Source organism: Rhinolophus ferrumequinum, chromosome 22 (assembly GCF_004115265.2).
Source record: "Rhinolophus ferrumequinum isolate MPI-CBG mRhiFer1 chromosome 22, mRhiFer1_v1.p, whole genome shotgun sequence".
In the NCBI taxonomy this organism is placed as follows: Eukaryota; Metazoa; Chordata; class Mammalia; order Chiroptera; family Rhinolophidae; genus Rhinolophus; species Rhinolophus ferrumequinum.
Window position 1 is genome coordinate 6,083,887 of NC_046305.1, and position 15,600 is coordinate 6,099,486.

Sequence of the window (15,600 nt, forward strand, 5' to 3'; positions counted from 1 at the left end):
CCCCTTCCAGAGCGACGGGACGTCAAGGGGACGGAGACTCTACCAATGATGAAATTTTAAAGGTCAGAAACATTTTGCAGTGCTACTTAGTGCAGAAAACACGAAACAGTGGTTCCTGCTAGTGCTGCACTAGATAACGTCTGTTTAGAAACAAAAAGTGAGGTTAGATTTGAGGTTCCATAAATTAAGAAGGTGGTTCAGACCTTGTGTTTTGGTTCACGGATTGGCCTAAGTCCTTATTTAGACATATTTAAAAATTAGCTTCAGTGAGAATGACGACCAAAAAAGAGCTTTTGAAAAGCATTTTCCAGGTAACACTGAAGATTTAGTATCACTTAACCAACACGGGAAATGCCCAAACAAATCATGGCCTCATATTTCTGAAAATGGAAACCTTTTGTGTAGCCTGTGCAGCCATAGCTTAAGCAAATCCTTCCTGCCTCAGGCCAGTCCTGAGAAATCCCTTCGGTGAGAAGCCGAAACACCTCTTCCGTATGGAAAATACTGTCCGTGGCAGACAGTACTGTTCACATGTCCTCACTCACTAAAGCAGTACATGGAGACACAGACCAGAAATAACAGGAACAATATCAATCCACCCCTCCTTGCCCCACATTTCCCATCCTGCCGATCTTCTCCTGTTTTCTCTTTAAAAATATTACCTGAGACTTTGTTATCTCTAGAGCAGTAAATCGTGTGATGGCAAATTAATACCAGAGGAACAATAAGTCCATTTAACAAAACACAGCAAAAGGAACTGCGGCTGGCAGGGTTTTAGGAGCCCTCCTTAACATCTGAGGAAATATACAGCAAGATCTATAAACGAACAACGTGGCCACATAAGGCTACATGGCTACGAACAGTTACCCACACAGATGTAGGAATTGGATGACACCATTCCTGCGACAGAAGATGGGTTGTCTTGCTGAAACATCAACTCATTTTGTAGGGAGTATGTGAGTCTTACACGTATGAACAAAAAGGGGAATGGCTTCAGGTCTGAGAAAAGGAGCATTGGCTGAAATTGGAGGGTGGATTGCATTTCTGAGGCTGTTCTAAGGTCACAACCCTGGTCAGACAAACTTGACCCACTGTCCTGTTCCGAGCTGTTATGGAGGTGCACTCTGCCTGTCACTTCCTTCAAGATTTTGCCCAAATCGTGCTTCCCTATAACCTCTTCAGACTGTTCCCCACCCGTGATCCTTAGGGTTCTGTCTCCACTAAGAGACGGAGGAGTGGGGTTATCCCTCTGCCACCAACGGGACAGACAACACGATCCCCTAATAGATAAAAAGCCACAATATCAGAGACTGGGTGCCTACATCACCACTGCCTTCTAACTTGTAGCTTCGATTTTGTTCTCTTAGTCAGAAATAACCTTTTATTGTTAAGCCACTGAAATCGGGGGTTTATTTGATAATGTAGCAAATACCTTTTTTTTTTTTTTTTAACCAAAGAAGTGAGAGAGGCCTGTACTCTGAAAGCGGTTAAGACATTGAAGAAAGAAACTGAAGAAGATACAAATAAAGGAAAAGATATACCTTGCTCATGGGGTTGGAAGGATTAATATTGCTAAAATCTCCCCACTATCTAAAGCAATATACAGATTCAATACAATCTCTATTGAAATACCAATGGCATTATTCTCAGAATTATAACTGCTTCTAAAATTAGTATAGAACCACAAAAGACCCTGAATAGCCAAAAAAAAAAAAACGTCCTGAGAAAGAAAAATTAGAAGGTATCATGCTCCCTGATATCAAACTATACTACAAAACATAATAATCAAAACAGTATTGTCCTGGCATAAAAAGAGTTGTATAGATCAATGGAATAGAGAGCCCAGAAGCAAATATTCACTTATATAGTCAATTAATCAATGACAAAGGAGGCAAGGATAGACAATGGGGTGAAGATAGTCTGTTCAATAAGTGGTGTTGGGAAAACTGGACAGATACATACAAAAAAAGTGAAATCGGACCACTTTCTTACACCATATAGAAAAACAAAATAGGTTCAAGACTTAAATGTTAGATCTGAAACCATAAAACTCCTAGAAGAAACTTAGGCCATAAACTCTTCAATACCACTCTTAGCAATGTCTTTCTGGTATATCTCCCAGAGCAAGGGAAACGAAAGACAAAATAAACAAATGGGACTGCATTAAACTAAAAAGTTTTACACAGTAAAGGAAACCATCAACAAAACAAAAAGACGACCTACTGAATGGGAGAATATATTTGCAAATGATACATCCGATAAGGGGTTAATATTCAAAATATATAAAGAACTCATGCAACTTAATACCAAAAAAACAATCTGATTGAAAAATGGGCAGAGGACCTGAATAGACATTTCTCCAAAGAGGACATACAGATGGTCAATAGACATATGAAAAGATGCTCAAAGTCACTAATCATCAGAGAAATGCAAATTAAAACCACAATGAGATACCACCTCACACCTGTCAGAATGGCTATCATCAGTAAATCAAAAAATAACAAGTGTTGGCGAGGATGTGGAGAAAAGGGAACCCTTATGCACTGCTGGTGGGAAAGCAAATTGGTGCAGCCACCATGGAAAACAGTATGGACGTTCCTCAAAAATAAAAATAGAGCTGCCATATATTAATTCCACTTCTGGGCATTTATCCAAAGAAAACAAAAACACTAATTGGAAAAGATATATGCACCTCCATGTTCATTGCAGCATTATTAGTAATAGCCAAGATATGAAGCAACCTAGGTATTCATCAATAGATGAATGGATAAAGAAGTGAGATGTGTAAGTGAAAACACACACACACACACACACACACACACACACAGGAATATTATTCAGCAATAAAAAAGAATGAAATCTTACCATTTGTAACAACTTGAATGGACCTAGAGGGTATATGCTATAAGAAATAAGTCAGAGCAAGATAAATACCATATGATCTCACTTATATGTGGAATCTGAAAAAAATAAACGAATAGAATAGAGACAGACCCATAGATATAGAGAACAAGCTGATGCCAAATGGGAGGGTTGGGGGATGGGGAATGAAGGAATGAAGAAGGAATTCTTCTTGCCTTTTATACATGTATCAATTCTTTCTCTTCTTAGTTTACTCCATCCCTGAGTAGATGACACATTTCTTGGGTGTAGGGACAGTGTCCTCTACCTTCATGTATTATCACATCTTACAAAGGGGTTTTTACACAAGTCCAGTCAAATACAGGTACTTAATTCCTTACACAGAATATAAAGGGAATGAGTTTTTCAAAGGCTGTATTTTTCAAAGGTGGGCTGAGTACCACTTGCAAACAAAAGCATTCGAAGGGTTACATTAGAAAAAAGAGAAATAGGCCTTCGGCTCAAAACCTTTGGCAAGCGATACGATCCGGCTAGAATTTCACAACTTGTTTTCATTGTATTTATTACCTCCAATTAAGGACAAGTAATGCTAATTTTCCATTTATGGCAGTAAAATAAATTTATTTACATGTAATAATGTACTTAAAGAAAAAGAGTAAATAAAATTTCAGCTGGTACTCAGATGTGGTAAAAACCATGAAAGGGATAAATGGCTGACTAGCATTTAAGCACTTTTGCTCAAAATGCAGCGTTAAAAGAAACTAAGGTTTTCGGGTCTCTGCCTGTTTTGGGGCACCGTCTAATTTGAACTCTACATTAGAACAATAGCATGCCCTGTCTGTTCAGGCTGCACTTATTACCAGAGGGAACTGCTCCAACTCCAAATTAAAAATGTTATCAGTGATCAGAGACAAAAATCCAGTTATCAGAATCTTGCACAGTCCAATGATAGCTCAAACTCCTGGCTTCTTAAAGGATTAGTAACACTTCAATATCAGTGTACATTTGGCCGGTGGAGGAGAACGAGGTGAGGTTACTTTGAAAATCCAGGACTAAGGATCTTATGAATACAGAGGGAAACTGCAAGGAGACTGAAGAACAGTTCTAATCGAGTAAAGCGATCTTGGTTTCAAATCCCGCAGAGAAAATGTGCCTCTCATTTCTTCTTCGAGAGGGGGCTGGTGTTAACCAGACATGTTATCGGCCATCCTCTCGGCTCTCCACTGGGAAGGAACACCAGGAAATGGGGAGGCAAACCTGTTCATCTCTCATTAGGACCCATATCCTACCCACTGTGGAACAGAGAGAGTTGGGCAGAGGCAAACCTCTTGGTTCATGTTTTAATTCTGTACTTTGCTCTCAGAGACTGTCAGCTTCAGTCTGAGACATTAAGCACCGCATTAAGGTATTGGCTCTTCCTGACTACAGCTAAACAGCTATGTTGTTTGGCCACAAGTGAACCCCACACCCTAAGAACAGATCCACATTGTAATAAAACTGGGACGCACTAGCTCCAGCTTGCTTCACCACAGCGCCTTAGCAAAACTGGGTTTTCATAAAACGAGGGCTCACAAGTGCCTTTGCCAAGGAAATGCGTATCTTCCTCCAGTGCTGGCCCTTGTGGACCAGGTGGGAGGCGGCACACGGGTGATTTGAAAGCTGTCAATTCTGACACAGTCAGCACTGGAACAGCCCTTTGGTTTAAGTGCTTCTGCTAAAGGAAGTCTGGGCTCTCAGAGGAAACATTCAGGCCTTGGCAGAAGGGAGGTGAACAATCCATCCATCCTTGCCCGCTCTCACAGCTATAGCACCCAGAACGTCCTTGGGTTGCAGAGGGACCCCCTCAGGTCTACAGGCTACAAAAATGTTGCCTCTTTCGTATATTTGTCTGCTCCATAGGTACAGAGGCCATATTGGAAATGTTTTAAGGAAAAAAAAGAAACACGAAAATTTCACACTGAAATGACTATACCTTTCTGTAATTCTGTAAACCCAATGTCCTCAGAGTTCTCTTTTAAAGACCTTGGTTCCTCCGACTGCCACCCACTAGTGAAAACAACTCTCTTTTTAAAGCTGGAAGGTAATTACTCCTCAACCCAGATTTTTCTCTTTAAGGGAAATACATACTTCGTTTCTAATATAACTAAAGATGCAGGAGTCCTTGCTAGAAATTTCTCCTAAAATTATGTTTCGTGACCCATCAACATCTGGCCTGTTCTGCCCTGAAGGTGAGCTAGTCTCTGCCCAGACCCTCAAAAAAAATCTAAAAATGTGAGTAGATGTTTGTCGCTTCTGTTCCATTCTCCTCCCCACCCCCAATGATTAAAAAAGGACTCGGAGAGGTACCCTATCTCCGTGTGAGTCGTGCTGATTTTTCAGTATTTACATTTTACATTTCACTTTTAAAAATATGGGGTCCTGGCTACATATAAAGTGGTTTAACAGATTGTTGTGTGTAACCCCTACAACTTTACGCAGTAGGTATTATTAGTCCCGTTTTTCTCAGTTGACAAAACAGGTTTTTACTGGAGCTGATATCCTGCCCTGGGGCACACAACTCTGCTTAGTGCCTTGGGTTCTGCCTTTGCTGGTGATGCGCTCTCGGGAGGGAGGGAGCCTGGCCTTGCCATTTCCTGGCTCGATGACCTTGAGTAAGTCATTTCTCTGTTTCTCAGATTCCATATCTATAATAAACCTATCCCATAGGGTGGTTGTGAAGATTAAATGAATTGGAATGTGGAAAGCATTTCAAACAGTGCCCGGCATATGGTAAATATTACATCACAAGTAGCATTATTATTGGTTCTCTAATATTCTCCCAAGGCTTTGGCCCATCCTGCTGCATGTCAATGAAGCCACGGGTTTCTGACCCATGCCGTCGTGCTCTGGAAGCCCAAATGGCGGGAGCCATCCCTGCCCCTTAGAGGACGGCCTACGTAACTTAGCAGATCGTGAACACAAAGGCAGACGAGGACCTTTGCAGACAAAGATGGGAAAGAGACATGAGGACCAAATGCAACACGTGACTTTTGATTGGATCCTGCACCAGAAACAGTTTTTTCTTTGGCTCCAAAAAACATTTGAGGGTGACACTGGTAAGACTGAATGTCTGTTCACAGACAGCAGTACTGTTTTAATTTCCCAATTTCTAGTCATGGTTCTGCGGTGATAGGAAAGAATATCTGGGTTTTAGGAAACATACTCTGAAGTACTGTACAATAATGGACAAATAAGTCTTTTTCTCTCTCAATACCTCAGATGTTCACAGGGGCTGCACACTGTTGCCCTATCTAGAGAGTCAGTACAAGTAGGTGCTCCAGAAATCAGGGCTGGAACCAAGCCCATCTGATACTGTCGTAAGTGATCTGAAGGAAAGAATGAAATCTCCCAGTGAAGCTGGCTTTTCACTGGACGCTCCCCTACCCCCAACATGGTTAATGCACCAAGGAGGCGCGTAAGGCCTCACAATGAAGTGGGGAAGGTGGGCAAAACAGGCGGCAGCGGACGTCCATGGGGTCACCTTGGGGCGTTGACAAGACAGAGAGCAAAGCATCTCACGGAGAAGGAGTTCTATAAACAATAAATGGTGACTCAGGAAAGGCATGTTGGAGTGGGTCCTGTGGGTCCCTACAGACCGGGCCTCGACAACTGCCGTCTGGGCAGCCATCACTCCTAACTGACCTCAGGGAGGACACGAAATTAAACCCAAGGAATGACAGTACCCTCGCATAAAAACACCACAGGGTATTTGTCTCTTGGGAAATTTCCTGTCGCTATAGTTCACACAAATTTCAGTTAGGAAAGCTCTAAGATGAAAATAATCGAATGAGAGCACATTAACTAAAATTATGTCGGAGATAGACATATTAGAAAAGAAAAACTCTTAGATCACATCGGATCGAAGCTGACAGAATGTATAATCAGAATTTACTAGATAATGAGAGAAATGGTTGGGATGAGCTTTTTCACTTAAATCTGGAAAGAAATAGAGAGCAAATGTTGACATAATGTAAGATTAAAAGTGACTTCCTTACATCCAAAGATATAAAGTCAAAATGGTTAGAGTCCTAGGCTGATGGTACCTTTTGAAGGGCAAGTTGGAGATCTGAAGGGAGATCCTTAATCTTTGATGGCAATGTTATAAGAGGCGATTGCCATATTTTTCTACAAAACATCCCGCACTGTTACTAGCATAAAAGTTACCCTGGGCTAAATATATTTGAGAGAAATCTCAAGCTTCTTCTTATGTAATTATTATAATTTGTGGCACAATTCCTGGGTAAGGGCAGTGGCCCTGAGCTGAGGTGGCCAGAGCTCTTGATGAGCAGATAGCAGCCTGGGTGACAAGCTGCAGAAGGAAAAGGGAGGAACCGCCAGCTCGTGCGAAGAGGACGTCCTGAGCTTCATCCTGAGCTTCATCCTGCACCGCTGTCACTGCCCACAGCAGACTCTGAACCATACGCACCTTCCCTGAAAGCGAACACTTCCCAAAGTCCCCGCTGGCCACATGGCTCCCCGTGTTACAACAAATCTAGCCTTGGCTTTCATAAAGCACGACAGCTCAGCCCGCTAAAACCGGCACGCTTTTGGCTCCGGTCACTCTTCCTTTCCTGACGCTCAGAAGCACAGAAAGGACTTCGCCACTTGAAATGTCCCTTCTTTGACACCTGTAACTCCTTCAGGGCACGAGAAGTCCCTCTGACTTCCCCCCACCCCAGAGCTCTTCACGGACAGCAGAGCACAGATGCTGGGTGGTTACCGTCTGCGGCACGGGTTTCGATTTCTCTGCTTTCTCACAACGTCGCACCCACTCTTCCTCCAAGCTGGCTCTCGATAAAAAGAGGCTTCTCACACAATCTCCATCCCTGCCTGCTGCCAGTCATGCTGATATAACAATAAAGCACACCGACGTTCAGCAACAGAATGGCAAGGACTGTCCTGAGGCCAGTCTGGACTACGGCTGGTCTGCAATGAACAATTTAGGGCGGGAAAGACCTGGAGAGGATTTCGGGAGTGTACAGAGCGAGTGGCTACATTCCCAATAAAAAAGACAAGTAAATAAGTTTTTCAGAAAGAGGCAAGTATGCCAGAGACAAATGCTTTTTCTCCCATGAATTCATCTTAACTTATTTTCAAACAAGAGTATCAGCGGCCCGTAAATATTCCAAAAGTTCTTTGTGGGGGAGAGCATACAACAATGAATTATTGAACACCTTATCAGTTTAAAGATTTCATTCAGGGTCGCTTGGTTCTTAACTTGTAGCCTTATTGTGAATGGTTTAACTCTGCCTTGGACTCATCGAAAGTCTAGGTAATTTATTTTCACGTCACATATTCTCTTAAGCTACTTAGAACGGTCATGTCAGAGGCTAAGACAGAACCCAACCAATTAAAATACGGGTGACACTGCTATCGACATAAGACTTCTCTGGTGCTACTGTCAAGACTAATGCTGACAGATTCAAGAAGTGTTTTTAACACAGGGAGACAGTCTCTTTCCACGGAGTCTGTCTTTGGGGACTTTATGGGAGGAGAAAGATGGTGGGATTTCAAGAAAATAACAGTAACGACAGCAAAACAACAATATTGAAAATAATGTGGTAGAGACCGCCAGTGCCTACCCAATCCTCATTCTCCCTTCCTCCTTCATAAAGAGAATTTTGATTGCGCTGGGGCAGTAGAGAGTGCAGCTGCCAATACACGTGGGGTGAGAAGAAGACTGTGACTAATTTCTGACCCATGTCCTTTAAGCAGAAGTTGTTGGGCAGGGCTTACAGGAAAGCTCGCTAAAAGCAGGCAGCCTCGGCTGGTCATATTCTTTTACCCTTGGCCCTTCGGGTCTTTCTGCCTGGAATGAGCACATGATACCGGAGACAGAACTAAGGCAATCACAAGGGAAAGGCCAAGATTATCGCAGAGATCTCCAATCGGAATTCTTGAGCTGCGGAGCCAAAGCCTGTCACGGCCTACCTCCTCACTTCTTGTTTCACAATAAGAAAACCTCTCATCTGTTCTATTTTTGGCGTCTCTATTCCTAGCAGCCAAATTCTTAAAGGCTATAAATAACTGTAATTACCATGACAGTAACGGTGACAACCAGAGCACTATTCTAAATGCTCTGCGTTCCGGATCTCATTCAGTACCCACAGTCCTCGGGGATCTCTGATTATTATCTCTACGATAATGGAGGAGACTGAGGTTTAGGTTCCACACCTCCCTGAGAAGCACACTTAGGAAGTGGGTCCTGACATCTCACTCTGATGGTGTGTGTGGTGCTTTCCACCGCCCTGCTGAGTGAAGTATAACTGCACGGAGCTTGGTGGGGGTTCTGGGGTCCCATGTGCTATTCTCCACCACTCTCCTCCTCTATGCTAAACACACATCTCCCATTCAGGCATATCGGATAAAGATCCCTGAAACCTCTTTGTCCTGTGCTCTGTCGGACACTTGGGTTGTTTGTATGTCTTGGCCACCGTAAATAATGCTATATATACAGAATGGGAATATCATTACAGATAAGTGTTTTCAAATTTTCAGGTAGAGACTCAGAAGAAGGATTGCTGGGTCATGTGGTAGCACTATTCTGATTTGTTGAAGGAACCTCCATACTGTTTTCCATAATGGCTGCACCAACTGACATTCCCACCAGAAGTATACAAGGATAAAGAAGATGTGGCACATACATACGATGGAATACTACTCAGCCACATAAAAAGATGAAATATTGTCATTTTTGATAACATAGATGGGTCTTGAGAGCATAACGCTAAGTGAAATAAGTCAGATGGAAAAGGAAAAGAACCGTACGATTTCGGTTATATGTGGGGTATCAAAAAAGCAACAAACAAACAAAAGAACAAACTTGTAGACACTGACAACAGAATGGTGGTTACCAGAGAGGAAGGGGGTGAGGGTAGGATGAAGAGAAGAAAGGGAGTCAAATACATGAAGGAGACTGGACGTCATGTTGTAAAGATATACATCTGAAACTTACATAATATTATTATCAACCAATGTCACCCCGATACCTTAAATTAAAAAAAAAAACGAAAAGATTTCTAAAACATACAGGATTAATGTTTGACGAGTGAAGTCAGATCACACAGTTCCAGAAAGAAAACCTTCCCTGTGTGAGAATCGGAACTGCGTCCTCCTTCTGTCCACTTCCTTGTATGTTATCAGCCGGAGCACGTTAGCCGGACCTCGTCCTCACGCTCTGAGAGTCTGGAATGAGATCTCCCTTCATTGATTTACTCAGCCTTCATGCTTTCAGATGAAATCATTGCCCAGGGAGCGCACGAGTGCCAGCTTCAGTGGTGTTTTCTTTTTCTATCACTCCCCTGACACAGGTGGAAATATCTATACCTGCAGCAGGATATACTTGGGATGAGATCAAAAACAGAACCCAAAACAAACCACTCGACGCTGCCTGTGATATTTCCTAAGGGGATTTTTCAGAGGCCCCTTCCAAGCATGAAACAGCCTTTCCAATCACAGCTGCTCTTTAAATCAACCATAACACAGCAGTACCTTTGAGGGAAATTTTGGGGTGCCGGCCGTTACAGTTAGGTCAACTGAAGATTAACTGAATAGTTTGGGAAATCAGAATCACAGAAATTAAGAACTGAAAGAGAGAGACCTAAGAGAATGTTATACAATCCCGTCAATTACATCGCTTTCTTTTTTTTAATGTATTTTCCATTTCCTAAAGATGAATAACAGCAGAAAATGCTGATGTTTAACATTTCTAGTTCAGAGATCCATCTGGGCCATGTAAAACTAGACAGGCTCATGACACATTCAGTTTGGGAGAGGAGGCACCGGTTTTCTAAGTATTCTACTTTCTTCTTCCTCTAATCCATTCTCTATACAATCACCAGTTTTCTTATATCACTTCTTACTTAGCAAACAAGACACAACCCATCGTAACCTGGACCTCGTCTGCTATTCCAAAGTCCACCATAACCACTTCGACCAATTCTACCATGATCACGTATACCCCTCACATTTTAAACTCTAGCCCCTCTAATTTCAAATCATTACTGGAATATTCCACCTTCTGTTGTATTTCTGGGTCTCTAGACATATAATTCCTTCTGCCCAGAATGTTCTTCCTGGGCCTTCTTCCTTCCATCCTCAGCATCTCTACGCTAAACCTCCAACCAACCAACAAACAGAAAACAAAGAAAAACCCTGTGGAGCTTTAAAAACACATAAATGGCCAGACTAATCATTTAATCATAGGGCAGTAAATATTTCAGGCAGTGTGGGCCATATGTCTACCCAATCTGCTGATGTAGCTACAGATAGTCAGAGACATTATGTAAATGAACAGATGTGGCTGTGTTCTAATAAACCTTTATTTACAAGAGCAGGGAGTGGGCCAGATTGGGCTAGCGGGCCGTCGTTTACTGAGCCCTCATCATGCTGTGTGTAAATAGCACACATCTCTCTAGCTGGCAACGTACATTTCCCATGAGGATATTAATGAACAGCAAAATCACACTGATCATACACAAGGGAAGATATTTTGTCAGAAGCCGTTTCTGCCATGTGGGATGTCTTCATACTTCTTGCCAAAAAAGTCTAATTAAAAATACTTTTGAAACACATGAAAGCTAAGTTTTCAGGGTAAGGACCATTGATCATACTTGAGTAAATGATATAACGTACATTTATATCATTTAACAGTTCATGGTACTTAACAAATGGTACTTAAATATCATACTAATTGAAGCCAAATGGAATACAAATTCACCTTATTATTGGTGAATTGTGCAAGGTGCTTTGTTTTGCTTGGATGTGGCTTCCTCCCTCTGTCTTTCCTTTTCCTTTTCCTTTTCCTTTTCCTTTTCCTTCCGTCCTTCCCTCCCTCCCTTCCTCCCTCCTTCCCTCCCTCCCTCCCTCCCTCCCTCCCTCCCTCCTTCCTTCCTTCCTTCCAGAATTGTATGACTTAGAGAAAGAGCCAAAAACTCACTCTAACTTGAGTCACTACACGAAACCATGTTAATTATAGCTTAGAGAGAGTAAGGACATAGAGCCTGGTCCTAGTGAAACCGATGCATTATTATGTTCCTTGACTGATATTCAAGGCTTTGTGATTCTCATCACAGCAGCAATCTAAGGAAAAGGTCTTATTTGTCTCCAGGGACCTTGTTTCCTACAAAGATTAAATATACTACATTTGTATAAGTTCTGTTCACTTATATAACTTAAATATTATTTTCTGAAAAACACTCATTTTTTGGAAAAAGCGCTAAAGTGCTTTAAAACTATTTGTCCATTTAATTCTGTATTGATGAATCCCTCAATGTTTAATACGCAGCTAATGCCTTTCCCCCCCATTTCTCTTCTTTAGCAAACTATGTGCAGTAGCTCAGAGTCATGCCATCCACTGTTTATGGCCTTGGGTAGTCCCCTCTACGTGGAACGTGGCTGGCCTGGGATTTCCTGTAACCAGGAGGATGTGATGGAAGGGACCTTGTGCCAGTTCTTGGCCCGAGCCTTTAATGACCCAGCAGCTTCTGCTCTCGGCAGTGCTAAGCAGCCCCGTGAAGGGTCTTCCTGCTGGAGAGACCACACTGTGGAGGAGGAGACGCTCTGAGGCCACATGAGAGAGAGAGAAGTCCAGCTGTCCCAGCTACGGCCTCTTGCCGTCACACATGACAACGAGTCACCTTGGACATCCCAGCCCAGGGGAACTCCTAGGTGACTGCAGGCTGAACCAGCATCCCACGGAATGGATGGGCCACCCAGCTGAGCCGGGGGAACCACGGAGCTGGGAGAGGTAAAATGATTATTTTTTAAACCACTAAGTCTTGAGGTAGTTTACTATGCAGCAATAGATAATGAAAACACTTTGAAATGATTAAAAAGAATAAAAATGATTTCTTTTCTGGGAATCAATGCAGTAGATATTTTCACTAACCCACCTGGGGTTAGTGAAAAAAGAAACAAAAATGTTTTGCTGAAGAAAAGCTTACTGACCCAGCTTTGACTTGGCCAGAGGAACACAAAGTGAAAAACTAGATCTGCAGAAGGGGGTGATTTGGGGGTTGCCTGTAATAAGGCATCAACCACCACATTCGTTTTCAACACAGAGGGAAAAGAACAGGTGCTATGGAAAGATCACTGGCCTTGGAGTCAGACGCAGAGCTGCGTCTGAACCTCAGCAATTTTACGTACGTGCTACGGCATCTTGGGCAAATCACTGAATAGCTCCAAAGCTCAGCTTCCTCAGCTCCCAACTGAGAATTCTGGCGGTTCTCAAGGATTCAATCAGATAAATGTATGTAAAATGCCTAACACCAGGTTTGGGACATAGTAGGCACTCAATAAATCTCATTTCATTGCCCTGCAGAGTTTCCAGGAGCGGAACTTGGCTGAGCTGAAGGCATAAGCCTTGGGGCGCGCCTCCGATGTCAGACTACCTTCCTCCTGCCACAGCTTCTCTGCTCATCACAGGGTAATGAGCGATTCCCAACACCTTCCAAGGAGGTCACCAGGGTGGGAAGAATTGAGTCCTGCCACTGACCACCAAGTACTGTGATGTCCATCTCGGGCCACTCTTATGGGCTCAGTTGTGTCCCCCCAAATTCATACGTATCCTGAGTGCCTCAGGATATCATTGTATCTGGACAGAGTGCTTTAAACAGTGATTAAGTTAAAAACAGGGTCTTTAGGGTGGATCCTAGTCCAGTATGACCGGTAGCCTTTCCAAAAGAGGAGACTAGGAAACAGGCACACACACAGGGACGGCCAGGTGAGGACATGGGGAGAAGATGGCTGGCTGCACACCCAGGGGAGAGGCCTCAGAAGAAGCCAAAGCTGCTGACACCTGGATGGCTGGCGTCCAGCCTCCAGAGCTCGAGGGAATTTTCAATGTTTAAGCCATCCAGTCTGTAGTGGTACTTTGTTATGGCAGCCCTAGCAAACTAATACAGCTGCACCGGAAAAAAAAAAATTAAGGTAAATGAGACAAGCGAATACATTGTAAGTTGTGACGGGAGTAGGAAGGAAATATTGTACCGATCACTTAATAGAAGGAAAGAAGTGGAAGAAAAGCGAAGAAGACTGGCCTTGGCACTTGGTGAGCTCGAGATGTGATGGCCATTTGTGCCAGATCTCCTTAAGTGCCAGTCTGTGCTTGGTAGGTAAATGGGTCACCTAAGGAGATGTAACAGCAAAAAGAAATATCACTGCTATACCAAAGGCAGAAAGAGATAAAACTCTGTCACTTGGGACCCTCTTTCTTTCGGAAAGTTTTAAAACATCTCCCAGTACAACTAAAAAGGGAAAACGCTTTGCTATTTTAAGCATCTTCTTCCATTCTTGTAAATGACATCTGTAATGTCAACATTCAGTGAGAGCTATTCAGAATCTGGCACTTTTAGTTCCTGTGAGAATGCCAATTCCACCGAGTAAAGAAGATATTAGAGTTACATTTAACATAAAGCACAAATATTGCATCGGAGTGGGTTCGGGATGAAAATGTCAGTTGTCTATAAAGTTAAATACCACCTTCTTGAATCATTTGTCATAGCATCATGGAAAATTTTCCAACCTCCTCCAACAAGAGTGTTAGATCTTGGTAACAGAAATTCATAAATGGCCTGATTCCACAGTGAGTCAGAATGACTAGAATACTCTGGACAAAAGCTTCCCTTATTTATATTGTTGGTCAAAGCCACCATTTACTGGACCATTCATGTTGGTAACCCATTTGGCAACCTTTCGATTTGCCTTCTGTGTTGCTGACACACATAAGACAGATACTGAGTAGGATCAGTGGGATACTGAATGGGGACCCCAAGTCTTAAAGGTCGACAAAACGAGGATTCATCAAATAGGCAGCCACCTTGATTGTATTACAAAAAAATAGGGCTTATTCCTATGAATACATGATCTGGGCGCCAAGGCAAGACCTCACTGAATCTCTGACCTGGGAATTAGAAAAGAACCTCTTTTTGTGAACGGGGAACTTCATACCAAAACTTTAAATTATGGGAGACAGAGAGAATGGAGATTTCTAATGAACAAAACCAAGCCATAAAAACCTACAAGTTTAATGTAAACTTTTATTTCACTTCCTTTGAAAATGGAAGTCTTTCAGATTATATAGAAACCTAACCTCTGGTTTAAAAGTTCGCGTGAAACATGAACCAAAGGTTTAAGGACGCTGAAGCTGAGATTAAAGAAGTACTCTTTCCATTTAGTGCTGATGGCTGTCACAGTCATGAAATATTGGGGGAAGAGCTACCGATCCATGTTGTTGGATAACTTTAACTAATCTAGTGTTTCTCTGTTTGTGAGTTTAGTTAGTTTGGAGGGAATTTTTTGAGCCCGTCAATGACACTGTAAAACTCCACCATGTTTCTAATTTGGAAATTAACACTCAAAATAGTAAGTGAAAAACATTGATCTCTACTGGCACAGTTATTCCTTATTGGTTTTGTCTAGATTTATTGATTTACATGTGAAGCAACATTTTTAAGTTGGGGCAACCTCAATCCAATCTTTGAATATATTAGGGGAAAAAATGCCCCAGAGGCCAGCATGACAATTACTGGATGGCTAAAATAGCATGCACTTGAATGAAGAAAAATAATTATGTATTCAACTCAGTGGAATGTAAATTAATCATAAAATCTCTAACTGTAAAATACTTATCACTTGATTTAATATCCATCCCAAAGAACTAGTAACAATCCCTATATGTCACTTTGAATAGAAAAAAAT

The 15,600-nt window shown here is 42.3% G+C and overlaps 1 protein-coding gene across 1 annotated transcript in view; it reads right to left on the bottom strand.

Moving 5' to 3' along the window:
• NME7 (NME/NM23 family member 7) overlaps positions 1–15,600 on the bottom strand; it is a 115,527-nt gene that overhangs the window by 965 nt on the left and 98,962 nt on the right. The gene's annotated exons all lie outside the window — the stretch shown is intronic.